General features: G+C 50.3%; 3 non-coding genes across 3 annotated transcripts; all 3 read right to left on the minus strand.

The window, feature by feature from the left end:
* Positions 1 to 10874: 10874 nt before the first annotated feature.
* Positions 10875 to 11065, minus strand: LOC138223506 (U2 spliceosomal RNA). Its single transcript, XR_011181918.1, has one exon. It is a non-coding gene; the product is annotated as a U2 spliceosomal RNA (small nuclear RNA).
* Positions 11066 to 16452: 5387 nt separating this feature from the next.
* On the minus strand, positions 16453 to 16641 carry LOC138223378 (U2 spliceosomal RNA). Its single transcript, XR_011181825.1, has one exon. It is a non-coding gene; the product is annotated as a U2 spliceosomal RNA (small nuclear RNA).
* Positions 16642 to 21095: 4454 nt separating this feature from the next.
* Positions 21096 to 21283, minus strand: LOC138223434 (U2 spliceosomal RNA). The gene has a single exon (XR_011181866.1). It is a non-coding gene; the product is annotated as a U2 spliceosomal RNA (small nuclear RNA).
* Positions 21284 to 22491: the final 1208 nt, after the last annotated feature.

Raw genomic sequence — 22491 nt, forward strand, 5'->3', positions numbered from 1 at the left:
AATGTCACTACTAAAGTTAGCTGGTACTGTTGGTATTGTAAGTGGCAAGTTGAGCTCATATTTTAGATTTTGTGTAGTTGCTAGCGTTGAACTGTGTGTTGGATGCACATGAATATATTAAGTATATGCCAGCGCACCTCACCGTGCCAGGCCACCACTGCGTCACAACACACAGCTGCCAGTGCACCTCTACATACCCGACCACCACTGCATCACACAGCTCCCAGCGCACCTCACCGTGCCAGGCCACCACTGCATCACACCACACAGCTGCCAGAGCACCTCACCGTGCCTGGCCACCACTGCATCACACAGCTGCCAGTGCACTTCACCGTGCCAGGCCACAACTGCGCCACACAGCTGCCAGCGCACCTCACCGTGCCAGGCCACCACTGCGTCACACCACACAGCTGCCAGCGCACCTCACCGTGCCCGGCCACCACTGCATCACAACACACAGCTGCCAGTGCACCTCTACATACCCGACAACCACTGCATCACACAGCTGCCAGCGCACTTCACCGTGCCAGGCCACAACTGCGCCACAGCACACAGCTGTCAGCGCACCTCACCGTGCCAGGCCACCACTGCATCACACAGCTGCCAGCGCACCTCACCGTGTCAGGCCACCACTGCGTAACACCACATTGCTGCCAGCGCACCTCACCATGCCAGGCCATCACTGAGTCAGAGATTAAATAAAACCTCACTCGCACCAAACAAATTTATATTTCTAAATATCACAACATGATCGAATTTAAGTCATTTTAATAACAATGAATAGTCACCTAGGCGTTACAATATAAACATTTATATTAATTTAAATAACGTTTTGATTTAAATCGCAAATGCGGGTTTAAATATGTGTTTTTTGATTCACAATCAGACAAATGCAACATCAATTGATATCTTTGTCTTCTAAGTATCTTAATAAACTTTCAGCATAGCTTTCTCCCCGTTTAGATTTATTTTGGGATCAAACGTGCAAAGATTAGATTGTAATCGTTTTTATTTTTTAAATACATTTTAGAAAAGTGTAATCTATACTAAAAAGCTGTACACCACCTGCTATAAAGATACATATTGTAATACGTTCGGGTTCGGATAGGACAGACACAAGAACTCAGATTTGCGGAGTTAAAGCAAGTTAAAGCCTTGATTTTATATATCACCTTTAAAAGTGGCATCTCAAAGCAAAGTAAATACCCAACACTGATTGTACCCATCTGTCATGCTAATAAAGCAGCTTGAATTGAATTGAGAGGGGGGGGGGTATATTTGCTTTGAGTATAAAGTACATTGTGAATGTTTTCACAGCCTTCACTTTGTCGTTTTTATGCCATTTTTTGACCACTCACGCATATTCCTATGTCCGTATGTTCGCAAAGGAATCAGTGTGAATTTTAATACTAATTAAATGACCGCGGGCACTTTCCACCCCCTCTACATTCTCAGAGTAGAACAGACTAACCTTCTAATGAAAGACAGTCCACCCCCCACGGACAGGAAAAGTGCCCACAGGCACTTAAACTTAATATGGTCAGTAACAGTAAACAGTAACATGGTCAGAAGGAGCACGTACAAACGTTTTCGAAATAACCACATGTAAGACTCTGATGCTTAAAATGTTTAGGGAGAAAGTGGAATACTGGTGTGTATTTTTTCTTGAAACTACCAATACCAGCCATATACAGTCTGTAACGTAGGGATTTCTATATGTCTTTATTTAGTGGTTACATTAGTGACAAAGGCTAAACTTTTAGCTTCAGTAACGTGTACATATCTCCCCTTTTTATAAAACGACTTGGTTGAAAACTGTTCCAGAGCCACTGTTGTTTCATCAGTGAAAAGTACATCATGAAATGCCTCTCCCTGTTCAATCCACTGGAAAAAAGAAAAGGAGCATAAAGCTTCTGATGGTCATAAACGATATTCATTTAGGAGCAGCATCAGAGGTATGTTTTTAACTGCACTGCATTGGAGAGAATACCATAGTGTGTTTTTTTTTTTTTACTCCCTGGCGGAAACTGGCTTCCAGAAGATTCAGTATGGCTCAGAGATTAAATAAAACTTCACAGACATTAACGAAGAGCATAACGCGTGTACTGTATACACTGCAAGTACAACCCCCCTCTCTGCAGGAGTGCTGGCTGTGACGAATTGAACCGGTTTCACGGGTATTTTCAAAGTAGGAAGCGAGATTTCCAGCGAAAGACACCCCCCCCCTCAAAAACCCAGTAAATACAGTACTTACTAGTTAAAGGCTAGGCTCCCGACTACGGCGAAAGGAACCCTTCTTTCATTAGAAGACAATGAACATATTTTAGCCCTGAATGAATTAATAGCAAACATGGTTTACATAAAAGACATTTTTCCAAGAAAGTTTAGCCTTTGTCACTAATGAAACCACTAAATAAAGACATAAATATAAAAATCTTAAGATTTTTAAAATACATGACTTTGCTAAAATTTATTTGAAAATAAAAACAACTACAACCGCCAGGGGAGAGAGAGAACAGGGGAGGGATGTTAAGGGGCATAAGGGGCGGGGCTATGGAAATTTGGTCTGTTTGGGAATGTGTAGTTACATGTTCTGGCTGTTTGTGAATTATCGTTGTTGAGTATGGAGTGTTGAGGTATTGATTTTGTGTAATGCTTTATGTTGAAAATTGAGGTGGATTTTGTTTATGATAAACAGGATAAACTGGGATGGGAGGAAGGTTTGGTTTTGCATAAGGGGCAGGATTATGATAATTGGAGGACTTTGCGAGAGTAAAATGGTTTGATTATTTGATTTTGTATTGTGGTTGTTATCTATGTTTTTGGTTGGTATTATGTTTATATGGTTGTTTTTGTTGGTTGGTTTTTATTATGGTTATTAATAATACGATCTATAGTTGAAATCTGAGCCTAAATAAAAAGAAAAAGCAAGTGATTAGGTTTATGAGCAATCTAATTACTTATTCATTTAAAAAGCTATATAAAATAAAGTTTATTATTAATTTGCTGGACAGAGCGGTGAACATTATTATGCATAAGACAAAGATAACGATCCTGATCAGTTTAGAAATCTGTGTACGCTGTAAGGTTTTTACTTCTTAAACTTTTAAAATACACGTTTTGAATAGAAAGAAATCCTCTTCCTGGTACAGTATGTTTACAAACCAGCACGTCTTTTTTTCTCCAATCAGAGGGGTGTCAGATGGTGTCAGCCAATCACCATTCTGCGTTGGGTAGCAACGGGTGACTGTTCTCAGGCGGAAGATGTAAACAGCTTAATGTTCGTGTTAAATAATTTTTTTTAATTAAAATTCATTCTATACAGCAATCGCATATTTGGGTACCGTTTCATAAAACTTTCATGCTTAAAATGTTTAGGGAGAAATGGAAGACTGGTGTGTATTTTTTCTTTAAACTAATAAGACCAGCCATACACAGTACAGTTTACATACATACAGTAATGTTTATGTTCCTAAATTAATATCGTTTATGACCTTCAGATGCGTTATGCTCCTCTTCTTTTTATGCTCAGCTACTAAAACTTCCCTTTAGTGGTAAAATCCATATAAATATTCAAAACTAAGCAGATTAAAATGTGCACAGTAAAGACATTAAATGATTAAATCTTTGCACTACCAACCAATGCACCACGAGTGCCCCTGTCGGTCATTTTGGCCAGCCAATCACTTGCCCTGCAGTACCCTCCGGTGCCCCGCGGTGGCTTGTGGGTAGGTTACCATACCGCGGGTTTTTACCGCGCATTTTGAATGGCTGCATCTGTAGTTGTCCATTCCTGTATTAATAGGTCCTTGCCTCCATGGTCTCGCACTCTGCAGCTTCCCCTGCTCTGCCTGTTGTATCCAGTGTCCAGTGGGAGTTCTGAGCCACCTCTATCCTGTCTCAGTTGTTTTTATCCCTCTGCTTAGCCAATCCCTTTCGGGGGATTTTCCACAGACCCTGGCAGAATCAGATTTTTCCAGGAGGCAGCTTGTGTTGTTTGAGGACTGTGGGGGTGCTGCGCTAGGTGTCATGGGACCTTAACAGTTCATTTTTCAATTCAATTCAAGGGGCTTTATTAGCATGACCGATGGGTACAATCAGTGTTGCCAAAACAAATAAAAATAATAAAATTAACATGGAACAAAACAAAAAATAGAAGTAAAATAAAATCTACAGACATTTACAACAAAGACATATTATAAAATATTGACATATACTGTAGGCGGCTGGAGCATTATTGGGAGACAGACTCACTGTTCCTCAGGCTGTGACAGGAGATCACATACTGGGCTGCCAGATCAACTGAGTTCCCTCCTCCCTCTCCCAGTAGGATTGGGACCTGTTGTGGTTTTGGCAGGTTTGGGAACTCTGGGATTAGATTTCTGAGTTTCGGGAAGAATGTTTCTCTAATCCCAGAGTATCTGTCACAGTGCAGTAGGAAGTGCACCCCGCTGGCAGTGGGAGCACAGCCTGTCCTCTCTGGGCAGCCAGGTTTGCCTGTGTCGCCCAGTTTCTATGGCCAGGTTGTGGTCACTGAGTCTGTACTTCGTCAGGGTCTGTTTCTGTTTATTTTTTATTTTGGTCAAATATTCAGATAGTGTGTATTGTTGTTTGTGTGTGTGTCCCAGTGTGTGAGATATTGCTGTTTGATCTGTGCTGTGATGTGGTTGAGTCTGGGTTGTGGTGCTCTAGCAGTGCTGTCCTGAGGCTGGTTAGTGTCGGTGTGGCTCAGGTCGGTGAGCCTCAGGACCAGCTGGCTCAGGGGGCTCTGTTTTGGGCTCAGCTCTTGGCTCAGCAGGGCTTTGTGGTGGTAGGAATTTTGGTCACTGTTTTTTAGGGGTAGTCAATACTTTAATATTCTTTTCTGTATGTTTATCAATAGTGGGTACTGGCCTAATTCGGCCCTGCACCCGTTGTTAGGAATTTTTCTCTGCACACGGAGGATGATTCTACAGATCTCCATGTGCAGAGTTTCTGTGGGGTGTTTGTCCCATTGAGTGTACTCCTGGTCTGTGAGGGGACCCCACACTTCACTGCCGTATAGGGCAATGGGTTGGATTACACTTTGAAATATTTGGAGCCAGATTTTTGTTGGTGGGTTGATGTTGAAGAGCCTCCTTCTTATTGCGTAGAAAGCCCTGAGTGCCTTCTCCCTCAGTGCCTTCACTGCAAAACTCCCGGAAGAGCTGATGGTGAGACCGAGATATGTATAGCTGGATGTGTGCTCCAATGTGTTGTTGTTCAGTGTGAATTTGTACCTGTTTCCCTGAGGTCTGGCTTTCTTCTGGAAAACCATAACTCTGGTCTTGTCCAGATTGACTGTCAGTGTCCAGGTCTGACAGTACTGCTCCAGCAGTGCCAGGTTCTGCTGCAGCCCCTGTTCTGTGGGCGACAGCAGGACCAGGTCATCTGCGTAGAGCAGGAATTTGATTTCTGTGTCGTGTAGTGTGAGACCAGGAGCTGCGGACTGCTCCAACATTCCTGCTAATTCATTGATATAGATATTGAACAGTGTTGGGCTCAGGCTGCAGCCCTGTCTCACCCCGCGGCCTTGGGTGAAGAATTTAGTCCTTTTGTTTCCAATTTTCACTGCACGTTTGCTCTCTGAATACATTGATTTAATTATGTCGTACACTTTGCCCCCTATGCCACTTTGGAGTAGTTTATAAAACAATCTCTCATGCCAAATCGAGTCAAATGCTTTTTTGAAATCGACAAAGCAGGCAAATATTTTTCCTTTGTGTTTTTGGTGGACGTGTTTGTCTATCAGTGTGTGTAGGGTGTAAATGTGATCAGATGTGTGGTGATCTGGCAAGAAGCCAATCTGACTTTTACTCAGGACATTGTGTTCGGTAAGGAAGGCCAGTATTTGTGTATTTAGGGTACTGCAGAATACCTTCCCCAGGTTACTGTTCACACAGATGCCCCGGTAGTTGTTGGGATCGAGTTTATCTCCACTCTTATAGATGGGCGTGATCAGTCCTTGGTTCCAGGCCTCGGGGAAACATCCAGCTGTCATGATGAGATTGAGGAGTTTGAGCAGGGCTTGTTGCAACTTTGGGCTGCTGTGTCTCAGCATCTCATTTATGACACCATCATGGCCACAGGCTTTGCGTGGTCTGAGGGCCTGGAGTTTGTCCAGTAGCTCCTGCTCAGTGATTGGGGAGTCTAAGGGGTTTTGGTTGTCTTTGATAGCCAATTCCAAAATTTTAAGTTTTTCATAAATGGTGTTTTGGTCTGATTGATTTGTATTTGGGAGCTTTTCATAGAGATTTTCAAAGTATGTTTGCCAGATTGTTCCATTTTGGATGGCCAATTCTTCTGGTTTTGATTTGTTTAAGTTGTTCCACTTCTCCCAGAAACAGTTCTGATTTAGTGACTCCTCAATTTCTGCAAGTTGTTTGTCTATGTATGTGTTTCTTTTCTTTTTCAGCGTGTGTTTGTAAAGTTTTACCATGTCACAGTACCTGAGTCACAGATCTGTGTTGTGTGGTTGTCTGTGTTTTTCATTTGAGACTTTTCGTAGTGCATTTCTGATGTTTTTGCACTCCGTATCAAACCACTTTTCTTTTGTTTTTGTTTTTTGGTAGTTTTTTGATTTAGTTGTTTTTAGCTTAGATTTTGATGCTAGTTTGTGGAATAGGTGATTTAGTTTTTGTGTGGCCAAGTTTATGCCTAGTTTGTTGGTTTGATACGGAGTGTTTAGGAATGTGTCCTTCAGTGTCTGAATTTCTTCGTGGCCCAGTGCAGTTTGGTATCTGTCTAGGCTGTCTGTGTCCCATCTGTATGCCTGGTTGAGGTCATACAGCTGGCTGGAATGTGTCAGTGTGTCTCTGTGCTGGTGTGTTCTCTTCATGTAGAGTGTGATCTGGCTGTGGTCGGAGAGGGGAGTTTGTGGCCTGACAGTGAAGGCACTGATACAGGAGGAGGAGGTCCAGGTCGGTGATGGCGTAGTCCACCACACTGCTGCCCAGAGCTGAGCTGTAGGTGAACCTGCGTAGGGAGTCCCCTCTAGTCCTGCCGTTGAAGATGTACAGGCCCAGCCCTTGACAGAGCTGCAGCAGCTCGCGCCCGGTGCTGTTGACCGTGGTGTCATGGCTGCACCTGAGTGAGGTGACCGGTGTGTGGTACAGAGAGGATTGTCCGAATATGTGAGTGTTTCCCTGTGTGCTGGTGTAGTCTGCCAGTGTGCCTGTTCGTGCATTGAGGTCACCACAGAGCAGCACATTTCCCTGGCCCTGGAAGTGACCGATCTCCGTGTGGAGACTGGGGAGAATTCCCTCACTGTAGTAGGGGGATTCTGAGGGCGGGATATAGACAGCACACAGGAAAACCTCGTTTTCTGTACAGATGGTATTTCTTTTGATTTTAAGCCAAACTCGTGACTCTTCTTTCTTTACTAGTTGTATGGAGTGACTGAGCTCCGCTCTGTACCACACAATGATCCCCCCAGAGTCTCTGCCCCGGGTGATTTGGGTTTTTTTGACAGAGGGCACTATGATCTCCTTGTAGCCTGGGGGACAGTGGGTAGCCAAGTCTCCCCGACACCATGTCTCCTGTAGGATCATGATGTCTGTCTCCTTTACATCCTTGATAAATTCAGGATCAGTGCTCTTCAGCCCAAATGCTGCAGAGCCCAGACCCTGAATGTTCCACATACTTATCTTTAGAGATCTCATTGTTATCGTTTGAATTATCTTTGCAATTTGTTATTGTTTTCTGGAACTGTATCAAATTAGTGTCGGACATTTACATCATCAACAGAAACAAGTATTGTGCTGGGTTCTGTCGCTGTGGGTGATGGAAGTTCAGCTCATAAGCTGGGTGCAGATGGGGTTCAGGAGCTGCCGGATTTCTCCCAGCTCCAAACCGCTCGGGACTGCTGGTCTGGCCAGGGCTGCGGCGTAGTTGTGCAGGAGGGGCTCGGTCCGGCTCTGCTGTTGTGCTGGGTGGGGAGGGGTTGTGGTTCTGGTCCGGTTCAGCTGCTGGTCTGGGTGAGGGGCATGGGGTGGAGCGCTGGTTCTGGTCCTGTTCGGTCGTTGGTCTGGGTTGGAGGGTTGTAGGGTGGTGCTGGTTCTGTTTTTTGTGGGTTGAGCTGGTCTGGGTTGGGGGTGTGGGTGCTGGGGCGTTCCTCTGGTAGTCCTCCTGTTTCTCTCTGGGGTGCTGTTTGGGTGTCTGCCCAGTGTGGTGTCTTTCAGAGTTTTTGTGAAAAGTCCAATGGTCTGTTTTTTGAGGTGTTTATGGTCGTGTAGATGCTGTGGTCCAAGGGTGGAGTGATGGGCAAGGTAGACGTTTGGGAGCAGGGCGCAGCACCGTGAGATCTTGGCATTGATTCTCTGGATGGTGTGGTGCTGCTCGTCCTGTCTCGGCAGCAGGGTGGAGATGACGATTCGGGTGCGAGGGAACTTCTCTATGGCCCTCTCTGCCACTCTCCTGATGGACTGGGCCACCTGCTCCCTCTGGTTCCTCAGTTTGTTGGTGCCGGTGTGGATGTGCTCTGGGGCTCCCAGGACCGACCTGGAAAGCAGCTGCAGGGCCTTCTCTGTCGTCGGACACCAGAGCTTTGCTGTTTGTAATCCCGGGAAGAGCCTGTGCTCATCGATGTACCTCCTGTTGGAGTCGATGAGAAGGGCTACTTCCATGCGTCTGCCTCTGGTATCCAGTCTGCTGGAGGGGTGCTGTGCTGCCGGGCGGGGGGCTGCTTGGGGGGGTGCAGTGTGTGGTGGAGCAGTTGGGTGGGGCCGGGTGTGTGTGTGGGTCACCCTGAGTGTTCGGCAAGGTGGATGTGCTTTTGGGCAGTAGAGTTGTGAGGGGATTTGGGGTGCCAGGGGGTGCAGTGGGTGTGGTGTTTGCTACGGTTGGGGTACTGGGTAAGTGGGAGTTGGTGGTGGGGGTTGTAGGGGTGTCAGGTTGTGTGGATGTGTCTTTGCGGGTTGGTGGTGGGTGTTGTGTGTTCTGGGTCTCAGGGCTGTTCTGTTGCAGTCAGGGCTGCAGTGGGAAGTGGTGAGTTTCCTCAGCTGGTCTTTGAGAGTCTTGCTTGCCCTCTCCGCGAGCTGCAGTTCCTCTCTCAGCTCTGCTACTTCCGACTGCAGCTTACTGTTGTCCCGCAGCAGCTCTTCCATCTATGCCCTGAGCTGTTCGTTGGAGGTTTTACATTCGTTCCTGTGTTTGTTAACCTCGTCTCTTAGCTGTTGTGCTGTCTGCCCCTCTGTGAGTCTCCCCAGCATCAGCTCCTTGAACTCAGTGAAGTCCAGCTCCAGAGCAGAGAGTTTCTCTCTCAGGAGGCGCATTGTGCTGTGGTCACAGGGGGGTTGGTGTGGGCTGTGTGTGTCCGGGTGGTGTGTTTCTGTGTTGCCGAGGGCTATACTCTTGCTGGGCTGTTCTGTGGCTGAGGCTGTGTTTGTGGGCTCCGAGTCAGGTGGAGCTGAACTCTCCGGTGTGGCGGGCATCCGGCTGCTGGGTCTCTCTCCTGTTTCTGGGGGAGGTTTCAACAGGTCGGCCTGTGTTTTAAGGTCTGTGAACTTTTCCTCGAAAAGCTCCAGAGCGGCCTCACTGCCCTGTATCATCACTGTACCATTGTGGTAAGTGTTGACGGTCAGGACAGTGTCTTCTACCTCGCTGTCGCCCCCTATGGAGATTTGCCTGCCTTTGCTGATGACCCTTCTGGTGGTGTTTGTATAATTCTTACACACAGCTGTGTGCCAGGCATTCGGATGCTCAGTAAAAAAGAGCAGGTTGGTTTTTATGCGTTTTTCTCCTGCCTGGCAGTAGTCAGCAATGAGGGTCTCTGGGTTTTCCTTCATCCAGGAGTCTTTGTACTGTTTCCTGGTCTTAATGGTTTTCGTGTCCTCAGGGTACTGGAGTACTCTGCTGAGGGGGCAGGGATGGTCTAGTGGGGCTGTGTTCTGCCCTGTACTCATCTTGCTTCTTTTAAATACAATGGGTCCAGGTGAGAAGAGCAAACAGACAGCCTGGCCCGGGCGTTTTGAATACAATCAGCCTCCTGTTGCTTGGGAACAGGTTCTTCAACTTTGGCCTTTTGAGTGTAGTGGGCCCAAGTGGTATTTTGTATTTGACAGGTTTGGCCGCTCTGCTCTCCAGCCGCTCCTTTGTCGCCCTTCTCGCCCCCAGCCCAGTCTTCAAGCTGCGGTCAGGCCACGTACTTTCTGATCTGAGCCAAAAGGCCGAGAAGCGATGCCCGACGCCAGCTTTGGGCGGGGGCGCGGGCGTCCGTCTGGCTCGCAGCGGCACAGGCCGACACCTCGGGAGCCCCGGTCTGCACGCGGCTGCCGGCTGCCCGGACTCTGCTCTCCCCCTCTCTTGCCTGCCTGCTTGCTTGCCTGCCTGCCCGCCAGTCCCGGGCGGGGGCCCTGCTCTTGGATCTCCTGTCAACGGCCGGACAACGACCGCAGCCGCAGGGGGGCGCCAGCCGGCCGGCCTCCTTAGCTTAGGCCCCTCCCACCAGCAGCAGCTGTGCCGAGCGAGCTGCAAGCGAAAGCGGACTGTCGGCACCTGCGGGCCGAGGCAAGGGGCAGCGCTCTCTCGGGAGGGACACACACACACACACACACACACACACACACACACACACACACACACACACACACACAAGCCACGCCTGCCTCCCTGGAAAAAGGCTCAAAACGTTTTTTGGAGGGAAAACACACGGGAGCCGAAAAGGGGGCCGGCCTGCTTGCCGAGAGAGTCGAGACGCGGGAAAGTGCACAGAGGGAGCACGGGAACGGAGACGGGGATGGGGAGAGAGAGACAGACACAGAGACACACAGATGGACGAGAGATGAGAGCGGAGAAGAAGGAGCTCCAGTCCACCTCGCTTGCTTGCTAGCTACGTCTGTCTTTTCACCGCTGAGAGAAGGTAGTGCACCGTTCCCGGAGGCGCTGCAATACTGGGCCAATGCGTGGAGAGTACGGAGCAAGCTCCTGATCCAGCTCCCTGTTCCAAAAATCCGTTTAATATGTGGTCCCCCGATGGGGGACGTATCAGATATGAAACTGATAAGAACAGATTTTTATCTACCCACCAATGTCCTCACACTCATGTGATCGAGTCCTTCCATCTTTCCTTCGAGGCTGGGAACCCCCGACGGATGATGTCCCATCTCATCCGACGAATTACATCCGTCTTCACTTTCCTGTGGATGCCGGCAACCGTCACCTCCACCCCGTGCCCGATCAGCTCAGTGCGTGCGTCCCACACAAAGATCTTGGTAATACTGATCAGGAGCCACAGGAGGAAGCTTGTATTCCAGTTGCAGGAACTGGGTACACCCTTCATCGCTGTGCGCAGTGACAGCGGACCATCCAGACCAACCTGTGCGAAAAGCCGTTTGCTCGAGCTCCAGACTCTCTGTGCAAACCCGCACTCCCAAAAGATGTGACTCACGGTCTCTTCACCTGTGCAGCCATGTCTTGGGCACTGACTCTGTTTTGCCAGGCCATGAGCATGCATCACTGCCCTAACCGACATTCGACCCCATACTCCAAGCCAGTTCAAATCCTTCAGCTTGTTGTCCAGGCCCTTAGGTTGGGCCTGCTGCCAGATCTCTCTCAACACACCTGGAATCGCTGGCCGTACTGATGTCATGATGACTTTGTACATCAATCGATGGTTCAACGCAGTAGTACCTTCCTTGACCTCCGGGTGTGCCCGCAGCCACTGCACTGCGTGACGGTAGTGCAGTGGGAGTCGCTCGGCCTTTGGGGTCATGTTGTTCCAGACGGTCAGGTGATGCATGCTCGCCGTGAAAATCGGCTACACAGGTGGGGCGGGCTTTCGTGCAGGATCACACACAGGCTGGCCGTGAACACACAGTCCAGTTTCACTGGGAAATCCAAGAGCCCCCTGCCACCATCGTCTATGGGCCTGCACATATCTGATCTTTTGATGCGCTCATATGATTGTCCCCATACGAACCCAAAGATGAGTTTTACCAGCTCCTTCCGTTTCCTGACAGGTAGGGGGTACACTACTGCCAGGTGAAGCAGAAGGGGCAGGATCTCAACCTTCAGCACCAGCGCCTTCCCTATCCAAGTCCGGGACCGCTTCTGCCAAAGTCCCAGCTTCTGATTCATTTTCCGGAACCTGGCCTCCCAGTTCAGGGTGGAGGGGTCCCAGTTGTGGAAAAGGAACCCCAGGATTTTCATCGGACCTGTCGTCCTCATCAAGCCACCAAAGATCTTCGGTTCACTAAACCAGGTCCCGAATAGTTTCACCAGGCTTTTGGCACGGTTCAAACGGGCGCCGGTGCATCTGGAAAAATCCTCCACAATAGCCAAAGCTCTTCCCAAGCTACTTTCAGAGCTCAGGAAGAGCGTGAAGTCATCTGCGTAGGCGGCGATCTTGACCGCGTGTCCCCCGCCACCTGGCACTTGAATTCCTTGCACTCCGGGGTCTTTCCTTAGATTGTCCAACAACAACTCCAGGAAGATGACGTACAACAGGGGAGAAAGCGGACAGCCTTGTCGCACACCACAGCTTACAGGGATGCTCCTTCCTACTGCGCCGTTGACACATACCCGGGATTTGGCACCATTATATAGTGCCTTGACCCACTCGACGAATATCTCCGGTAGGCCTTTCTTGCGCAGGAGTGCCCACAAGATCTCGTGATGGACCCGGTCCATCACTTTGTCTGGTCCAGGCTCACCGGCATGAGCGGCAGGCCTCTGTCCTCCACCCAAGCGATGACATCTCGGGTCAGCTGGAGGTTCCAGCTGATCTTGCGTCCTGCCACGCTACATGTCTGGTCGGCCTGAACCATCACTGGCATTACCGTTCTCAGGCGGCCTCCCAACACCCTGGCCAAGATCTTATAATCAGTGCACAGGAGTTGGATAGGCCGCCAATTACCCAGGTCCGCCCTGTCTCCTCCTTTGTAGAGCAAGGAGACGATGCCGGTCTGCATACTAAAACCCAGCCTGCCCTTATCCAGGGCCTCGTTGAAAACTGGCACCAGAAAAGGCTCCAGCTGTTCCCAAAAAGTGTGGTAAAAGTCGGTCGGCAGGCCATCAGCGCCAGGGACAGTGCCCTTCTTCAGGCCGAGCATTGCGGTCTTAATTTCTGCCCCTGACACCGGCCCGACCAGTGTAGAGGGGTCCTCTACCACCTTCTCCACACCTTCCAGAAGCCTATCCCTGATGCTAGGGTCCGTCTCCTTCTCAGCGAACAGGGCTGTGTGAAATCTTGTGGCACACTCCAACATCCTGGGTATGTCTGGTTACAGTCCCGTCTTCCTTCCGAATGGCTTCGAAGAGCTTCCGTTCTTGTTTCTGCAGCACCACCCCAAAGAATTGGGGCGAGCAGCGTTCGTCTCCTTCCCGCCAGACTCCCTGTAGCCTAAAAAGGAAGTCTCTGGCTCTCTGTAACCACTTGTCTCTAAGCAGGCCTCTTACTTGTGCGATTCTCTCGCCGTTGAAGGCGCCCCCCTGGTTCAGCTGCTCGTACAGTGCCTCCAGCTCTTCTTGCAGTCTGGTACACTGGCGGTCCTCCAGGCTCCGCCGGATACAACAGTACCTCCTGTTGACCGAAGCGATGGTGTCTTTGCAGGCTTCCCACCAGTGTACCGCTGAACTAAAAAGTTCCCTCCTCTTCTCGAATTCCTTCAGCACTGTCACAATCTTCTCTCGGTATCTTGCCTCTTGTAGAACTTGTTGGTTCAATTTCCAGTAGCCAGCCCGGAAACCGGGGTCCTCAATACCGAAAGAGACTGAGAGCAGCTGGTGGTCCGAGAACCAGGTGGGGATCACTTGCCTGCTTAGGATTCTCCAGTTTGCAGTAGAAAGGACATAATCCAGGCGTCTGAAAATCCCCCTTCCGTCATCCCAGGTGTGGTGTGCAGTGTTGGCAAACCCGTCCTGCAGGCTGAAGTCCGCATTTAAGGACCTCAACAGGTGAACTCCCTCGCCGTGCGAATCCCCCAGGTCGATGTTGAAATCACCGCCCACGATCAGCTCTCTGTTGGTATACAGCAGGGGCTCCAAATCTCTCAAGAAGGAGCCCTGCTGACGTCTGTCTGCTGGGACATACACGCTGATGAGTCTGATCTTGCTGTTTTTCCAGGTCCCGTCCACTACCAGCAGACGTCCTGGGATCACCGAGCTGACCGTGTAAGCGGTGAACCCTGGCGAACCGCACAGGATGCCAACGTCACCCCTCCGACGCTCCACCAAGAAGGACCCTTCCTCCACTCCTTCGAAAAGGTCCTGACGTCGTCAAGGCCCTTTAGGTGGACTTCCTGGACAAAACACAAATCCAAATTCCTGTGGGACAGGTACTGAAAGACTGCCGCTCGTTTATCCCGTGCCCTCAAACCCCTCACGTTAGCGGTTGCTACCATGAAAGTCATGGTGCTTCTGGGGGGCCATCACTCTCCATTCCCACTTCGGGGCCGGGCTCGGATGAGCTCTCAACCCCTGTTGTACTTCCTGGACTGCTGCTGTTTGATGAGGCCAAAAACTGTTGGATTGCCCAGGGGCTCGCATCCGACTCCTGCATGGGAGTGGGCGTGTCGGGCGCACCGCCAGTGTACGGGCTGTCACCTTCCAGTGCGGCCAACGGCACTGAGAAGGCAGCCCGGCCAGGTCCATCCCCTTGTCCAGGGGGAAGAGATTCCAAGACACTCTCGGGTTCCGAGTCGCTCATATCCGACTGGTGCTCCTCCGCCTCCATCCTCTCGGGTTCTGGTGTCTATTCCTGATGATCTCCCAGCTCTTCTCCTTCAGCCGTCTTTTTCTTCTTCTCCTGTATCTTCTTCTTCGTCTTCCTATCCCGCTGCCACTTGTGTTTCTTCATCCCCGAGGGCGCCAGGACCGTCATCCTCTCCTCCTCTATTGGCGCCATCACCACCGATGTTTCAACTGCCCTCGGTGCCTTCACCACGTCTGCCCAACTTGGTCTGGCACCTCCTGCCTCCCGTGATGTTCCCGGCTGCACGTCTGTCTCCTTCTCCAGTCTTCCTGTCTTTCCCTGTCCGTCCTCCAGCTGTTGCCTCCCGCCTTTCCTTGCTTTCCTCTCAGAAATATCTCCCTCTTCCTTTGGGTCATCTTCCACCTTTTCTTCTCCTGCCAGAGCTGCCCCCTCGTACATGGCTCTGTTGTAGCTGGCATCTCTGCGGTTGCACTGGCAGTACAAATGCCCCGTAGCACCACAAAGAGAGCACTCCTTCGTAGGGCACCTCTGTGTTGGGTGCTGCCGGCTGCGACACTTCCCGCACTCCGTCGCCTGACATGCCCCTTCACGGTGCCCGTACTCCCGGCATTTGCGGCAAAATTCTGGCTGGTTCCAATAGAAAAGATACCACCTACCTGAACCGATTGCAAAGGTGGCCGGTGGGTGGGCAAAGCCATCCTCGGACCTGGTCTCCTTTCGCAGCTCGACTTCATATCGCCGCCTCCCCGTCCATACGGTCTTCCGGTCCAGAATTGTCGAAGGCCCGCTCAACACCTCCACATACCGACGCAAAAAGGTGGTGATGTCGGGTGATATGGACTACCACACACCGCCTGTTGTCGCCTTGCAGCCCTGTACATTCGTACTCACCAAGCTTCCCTTCTTGTTGAGCGTGCTGTACTTTCTCCACTGTGCGCCGGTGAATGCTGGCAATCTCGAAGGTGACGTCCATGAAATGCTGTACCCAGTTCCCCTGCAGACATTTGATCTCCGCCACATCCATTCCCAGATCCCGGAAAAGTGCCTCCTCTTCAAAAGCATCTCTCCTGGGCATCTCCGTCTCCACTCTCCAATAGAAGCGGATGGTCCACTTCAGGTTGGGATCCCCACCAGCCCTCCTCGCCATCCCGGGGTCCGCAGCCATTGTGGAAAGCAGCCTTTCGGCTGCCGAAGCAGCCTACTCACCCCCAGTGAAACAAAACAAACGAAAAATGCAGTCCACAATCCAAAGGCAGTCCAAATCCGGTCCGGGGTCCAAAATCCGAGGGGGCCCTGCTCTTTGATCTTCCGTCAACAGCCCGACAACGACCGCAGCTGCAGGGGGCGCCAGCCGCACAGCCTCCTTAGCTTAGGCCCCTCCCACCGGCAGCAGCTATGCCCAACCAGCTGCAAGCGAAAGCCAACGGCCAGCACCTGCAGGCAGAGGCAAGGGGCAGCTCTCTCTCGGGAGGGAGGGACGGGGACACGCTTGCGCACGCACACACGCCTGCCTGCCGAAAAAAAAAGAAAGAAAAGATGGATATACTAAGTTTTTTGGAGGGAAAACGCACGGGAGCCAAAAAGGGGGCCGGCCTGCTTGCCGAGAGAGTCGAGACGCGGGAAAGTGCACAGAGGGAGCATGGGAACGGAGACGGAGACAGGAAGGGGGAGAGAGAGACAGACACAGAGACACACAGATGGATGAGAGACGAGACCCGAGAAGAAGGAGCTCCAGCCCACTTCGCTTGCTTGCTTGCTACGTCTGTCTTTTCACCGCTGAGAGAAGGTGGTGCACCGCTCCCGGAGGCGCTGCAATACCGGGCCGATGCGTGGAGAGGACGGAGCAAGCTCCTGATCCAGCTCCCTGTTCCAAAAATCCGTTTAATATGTGGTCCCCCGATGGGGGACGTATCAGATATTAAACTGATAAGAACAGATTTTTTTGTTTTTTGTTATGAAAATACAAAACAAATTCAAGTACGGGAATCAATACATGACACCCCAGAAAAAGCAACCAGTGTACCTCCAAGTCAGAAAATAAAGAAATCAAACCCTTCCATTTGTCTTTTGCTGCGTAGAACTTCCATCTCAAAATGTCTCTTTTAATCCGAGCCTTTAATTCACTACAAATTCCCCAATATAATAATAATAATAATAATAATAATTGCTTACACTTATATAGCGCTTTTCTGGACACTCCACTCAAAGCGCTTTACAGGTAATGGGGACTCCCCTCCACCACCACCAGTGTGTAGCATCCACCTGGATGATGCGACGGCAGCCATAGTGCGCCAGAACGCTCACCACACATCAGCTATCAGTGGGGAGGAGAGCAGAGTGATGTAGCCAATTCATAGAGGGGGATTATTAGGAGGCCATGATTGGTAAGGGCCAATTGGAAATTTGGCCAGGACACCGGGGTTACACCCCTACTCTTTTCGAGAAGCGCCCTGGGATTTTTTAATGACCACAGAGAGTCAGGACCTCGGTTTTACGTCTCATCCGAAGGACGGCGCCTGTTTACAGTATAGTGTCCCCATCACTATACTGGGGCATTAGGACCCACACAGACCGCAGGGTGAGCGCCCCCTGCTGGCCCCACTAACACCTCTTCCAGCAGCAACCTTAGTTTTTCCCAGGAGGTCTCCCATCCAGGTACTGAATATATATCTCGATCTCTCATTCTCGTATCGTCCTTGATTTGGGCACATCTTGCAGACCACAAAAATTGTTTAATAATGCTTATTACCAGCCATAACACCCAGTCTGCTGTTCCTTTTCGTTCTGTACCCTTCCACGCTGACATAACTTTCTCACTGGTTAATAAAAAACCTGGCTGTATACACATAAAAAATTGTTGACTTATCTCATACGCGTTTCGCTGTTGCACATTCCCAGAACACGTTTTATTGTTTCGGTTTCCTCACAATCTGAATATAGACAATGTTTGGTTTTAGTAAGTTTATGTCTAAACATCACCTCCCTTACCGGGAGGCGATTCCACACACACAACCAATTCAAGTCTTTGTAACTGCAGCCAGTTCTTTTGGCTGGACCCTTAGCCAATGCTCTGTCTTCTTCCCTATTAAGGCAGTACCTGGTTGCTCATTGACCAGGTTATAAAGGGCCTTTTGCTGTACACATATGGTCTCATTTTTTCCCTCTGGGTGATTTTTCAACCACTTCCCTGCATGTTTATAATACCAAGGGGTTACATCAGCTTTGGGACCTGAGTTACTTATCGGTCTGAGTCGTGGCATGGTCCAACTAAACCATAACCTGACAAAATACTGACTTTTGTGCATCACGTCCGCTTTTAAAACTTTACACAAACAGGAAACAAAGATTACATCTAATTTAAGGGGGATGTTGAGTACATCCCGCTCTCCTTCCTCTATTTTCCTGTACATGTCCACCCTTTTGGAGAGACGTTTACAGTGCCCCTCACCCTTGACGTGGACTTCCTGTAAGAAATAAAAATCTGCCCTCAAGCCCTTCAAAAAGACTGCAACTGTTTTGCTACAATTCTTAAGTCCCCTCACGTTAATAGTACCGATGGATAGACTATCCATTAGGGCTAAGTAAATTATCTAAATCACTGTTCCCTTCTATACTTGCCAAGGGCTCTGGAGTAAAACCCCCAACGGAGCTGACTGGGCTTGTGATCATAAAGGAAGGGATTGACAATTCCCTGGAGAAAGTGTCTCCATGCTTGTTTCCTCAACTATCTGGCTGGAAGATTCTTCCAACCTCTCCTCCTCGCCCTTTTCTTCAACTTCCCCCTCTCCTGGCCCCTCCTGCTTTTTACCTAACTCCTCCACCTCTTTCTCTCCCTCTTTCTCCTTCTTCTCCTGGGTTACAGGCGGGATTTCGTGCTCTACGAAGCTCTAAAGGTATGGTCCCACCTCAAACAACGTAGAAATCCCTTCCTTGCTTCTCTTCTCCTCATGAAAATCTAACTCGTCATTGGAGCTGTCTCTTACCCATTTTGCAACTTCCCCTGCAGATTCATAAAAGCTTGACCTTTGAGACCTTTCTTTTTTTTCCTCCTCCTAGGGTCAGTAGACTTTATGATCCCTGTCTCCACCTTACTGGGCCCAGCTATCCCCCCCACATCAACTCTTGAAACACAAACACTCTCACATTCACTCTCCTTGTCATTCAAGCCATCCTCACCTTCATCCTCCTTACTCGAGGAAACAGATTCCTCTAACCCTTTCCCCATAGTTACACTGGGTCCCTCCTCCTCATCGGAGGACAACAGAGCATTGTATCGATTTTTCTGTCTCAAAGGATACCCTCTCCTCCCCAGACCTTTCCCTGCACCTCCCCCCCGCTTTCTCCGAGACCCCACTGTCGACCACTCGCCAGGGTCGGCTCTTTCCACCTCAGTCACCCAACTGTTCCTTTCCGGAAGTCCAGGTTCTGCCTCTGCTGGTAAAGATGTCTGTCCCTCTCCGATCGCTGTGTCTCCAGATGATCTAGCCGTCTTTCCTCCTCTCACAGGTTCTTTGGCCACCCAGGATGCCATGGGCCGCCGCCAGACGTCTGCCACACCATCACCTGTATCCTTGGCAGGTAAGTTTTTTTCTCTGGCAATATCTGCAAAGCTTCTGGCTCTTTTTGCACAGTCTTTAAATACGTGCCCTGTAGCCCCGCAAAGATTACACATTAGGGCGCTATTACAATCCTTCGCTAGGTGGCCGAGCTTCCCGCACCTCCTACAGGCTACTTCCCTGCATTTGGACTGAACACGTCCATGCCCGCCATTGTTTCGGCATATTAATGGTTGAGCGGGCTAATACATGTAGCCGCGGTTTGCCCCGATGGAGAAGAAGGCGGGAGATGCCCCCCTTCTGCCCCGGGATTTGACCTCAAGCGAAATGCATACGATCTTTTCCCTGTCCAGAACCCTTCGGCGTCAATTATCTTCCTGCCTGCCCCCTGCATGTCAACAAACCGCCTCAAAAAGGTAATAATGTCCTCCTCTAACACACAAGGGTTGTACATATGCACAGTCAGAGTGCGTAATTCTCTTGCAAACAGCGGTTCAATATGAAACTTATCAAGAGGCACCTGATCTTTTAAACTTTGAGTCTTTGTCCAAAACTTGTCAAAAAGGTTACCAGAATGCAGAGTAATATCATACGTGCCCTTCCAGTAAAAGTCCTGCAGGCATAAAACATTTTCCTTCTTGACGCCCAAGATCTTGAACAAAATGGCTTTCTCGAAGACACTCCTGACCATCCAACCTTCTCTATCTCCTTCCTCTTTCAGGACAAAACGCACCGTGTCCTTCATTTGTCCCTCGCGGGAAAATGAAGGCCTGGCCGCCATCCCCGATGCCATCCTACCGGTTGCTGAAGTCATCTGGGAGCCCCACCTTCACCCCCTGGGCTCAACCTAGAGCGATTTCAGTGGTGGCTCGACGGTGTTCCCCACAGATGTTCCTCCAATTGACTGGACTCCTCCTTCACCGGTAGCATCTCCTTCCCTCCAGGTTGTCTCTCTCACAGCCGTCCGCCGCTCTGCCGCCGCCCTTCTCATACTCTAGACAAGACGTCAGGCCGCGGTCAAGCCACGTACCGTCAGATCTTGGCCAAAAGGCCGAGAAACAAAGGCGCGGACCGACGCGCGGGCGTTCCGCTGGTGCACAGTGGCGCGGGCCGACTCCTCTGGAGCCCGGGACCCACACAGCTGCCGGCCTCCCTGCAGCCAGAGGCCTGCCGCCGGACTCTGCTCCCCCTCTCTCTTGCCTGCCTGCCTTCCTGGCCGTCCCGGGCGGGGGCCCTGCTCTTTGATCTTCTGTCAATGGCCCGACAACGACCGCAGCCGCAGGGGGTGCCAGCCGCCCGGCCTCCTTAGCTTAGGCCCCTCCCACCGGCAGCAGCTGTGCCCAACCAGCTGCAAGTGAAAGCCGAGCGCCAGCACCTGCAGGCAGAGGCAAGGGGCAGCTCTCTCTCTCTCGGGAGGGACGGGGACACACACGCGCGCAAGCACACGCACACACGCCTGCCTGCCAAAAAAAAAGAAAGAAAAGGTGGATAGACTTTTGGAGGGAAAACGCCCGGCTGTCGAAAGGGGCCCGCCTGCAAGGACGGGGACGGACGGACGGACGGACGGACGGACACACACACACACATACACAAGCCAAGCCTACCTCCCTGGAAAAAAGCTAAAAAAAGTAAGTTTTTTGGAGGGAAAACGCACGGGAGCCGAAAAGGGGGCCGGCCTGCTTGCTGAGAGAGTCCAGACGCAGGAAAGTGCACAGAGGTAGCATGGGAACGGAGACGGAGACAGGAAGGGGGAGAGAGAGACAGACACAGAGACACACAGATGGACGAGAGACGAGACCGGAGAAGAAGGAGCTCCAGTCCACTTCGCTTGCTTGCTCGCTAGCTCCGTCTGTCTTTTCACCGCTGAGAGAAGGTGGTGCACCGCTCCCGGAGGCGCTGCAATACCGGGCCGATGCGTGGAGAGGACAGAGCAAGCTCCTGATCCAGCTCCCTGTTCCAAAAATCCGTTTAATATGTGGTCCCCCGATGGGGGACGTATCAGATATTAAATTGATAAGAACAGATTTTTAATTTTATATAAAACTAATCAATAATCAGAACTCAATCACACCACACTCTCACAGCCCTACACCTAACTCAGTTCCCTAACACAAACAGATCTTTCCATCGCTCTTTCACCGCGGCAAATCCCATCTTTTTCGCACATCCCATTTCAATCTATTCACTATATCATTCCTCACCCTCCACACCACAGTACCCACTGATCCATGCACACCATGCTTCACCAATTCATTCCTATCTTGCCACACATACACTTTTACTAAACTAATCAGCAGCCACACCAGAAACCTCTCATTCTGTTTCCTAATACCCTTCACCCCTTTTAGCACCATTGAATAATCTAACCTTTCTATCGTGAAAAATGAAGACACCCAACGTGCACACTCCCGCACCAGGTACGCCATGATGTTCCTCAGTCTCCTGCTCAAAACTCTAGCAAGGATCTTGTAATCTGTGCACGATAACTGTAGGGGTCTCCAATTATCAAGATGGGCCTTATCGTCCTCCTTTTATAAATCAGGGTCAATATACCAGTCTTCATTGAGGGGCTCAGCTCGCCCAGTTCTAAAATCTCCTTAAAAACCCTCAGCAAAACAGGCTCCAACTGCTCCCAAAAAACAATATAAAACTCGACGGGCAGGCCGTCAACACCTGGAACGGTGCCCTTCCACAAACCCAACATGGCCGCCTTTATTTCTTCAGATGATAAAGGACAGTCCAGATCTTTGTCCTCCCAGTTCCTAATACGCACCTGTGCCATCAGTCCTCCACGCACCTGCTCATCCACCTTCTTCTCGGTGAAGAGAGCCTTGTAGTAATCTGACGCACACTCTATCAGGCCGGTAATATCTTCAGTCACCACACCATCTCTCCTGACCAGTTTCTCTATATAATTTTTTTCCTGTTGTTCTTTAACACGGCTGAAAAACTGGGCTGAGCACTGCTCATCTTTCTCCAACTGGGTGCCCCTCAGACGGAACAAATAATCTTTAGCCCGCCGCAACCATTTCTCCCTCAGCAGTGCACGTACTCTAGTAGAGGCCCTCAGATCGAAATCCCCGCTCCGGTTAGCCTCCATATAAATCCGATCTGGCTCCTGGTTAGTTCCTCCCTCTCTGCTCGTCTTCCGGCCGCACAGAAATCAATGGTGACCTTAGCAATGACCCTCTTGCAGTTCTTCCACCACCCAACTTCCGTCTTGAACTTCTCCCGCATTTCTTAAAGATGACCTAAAAGGCGCACAAT

Source organism: Lepisosteus oculatus, chromosome 16, assembly GCF_040954835.1.
Source record: "Lepisosteus oculatus isolate fLepOcu1 chromosome 16, fLepOcu1.hap2, whole genome shotgun sequence".
NCBI classification, from domain to species: domain Eukaryota; kingdom Metazoa; phylum Chordata; class Actinopteri; order Semionotiformes; family Lepisosteidae; genus Lepisosteus; species Lepisosteus oculatus.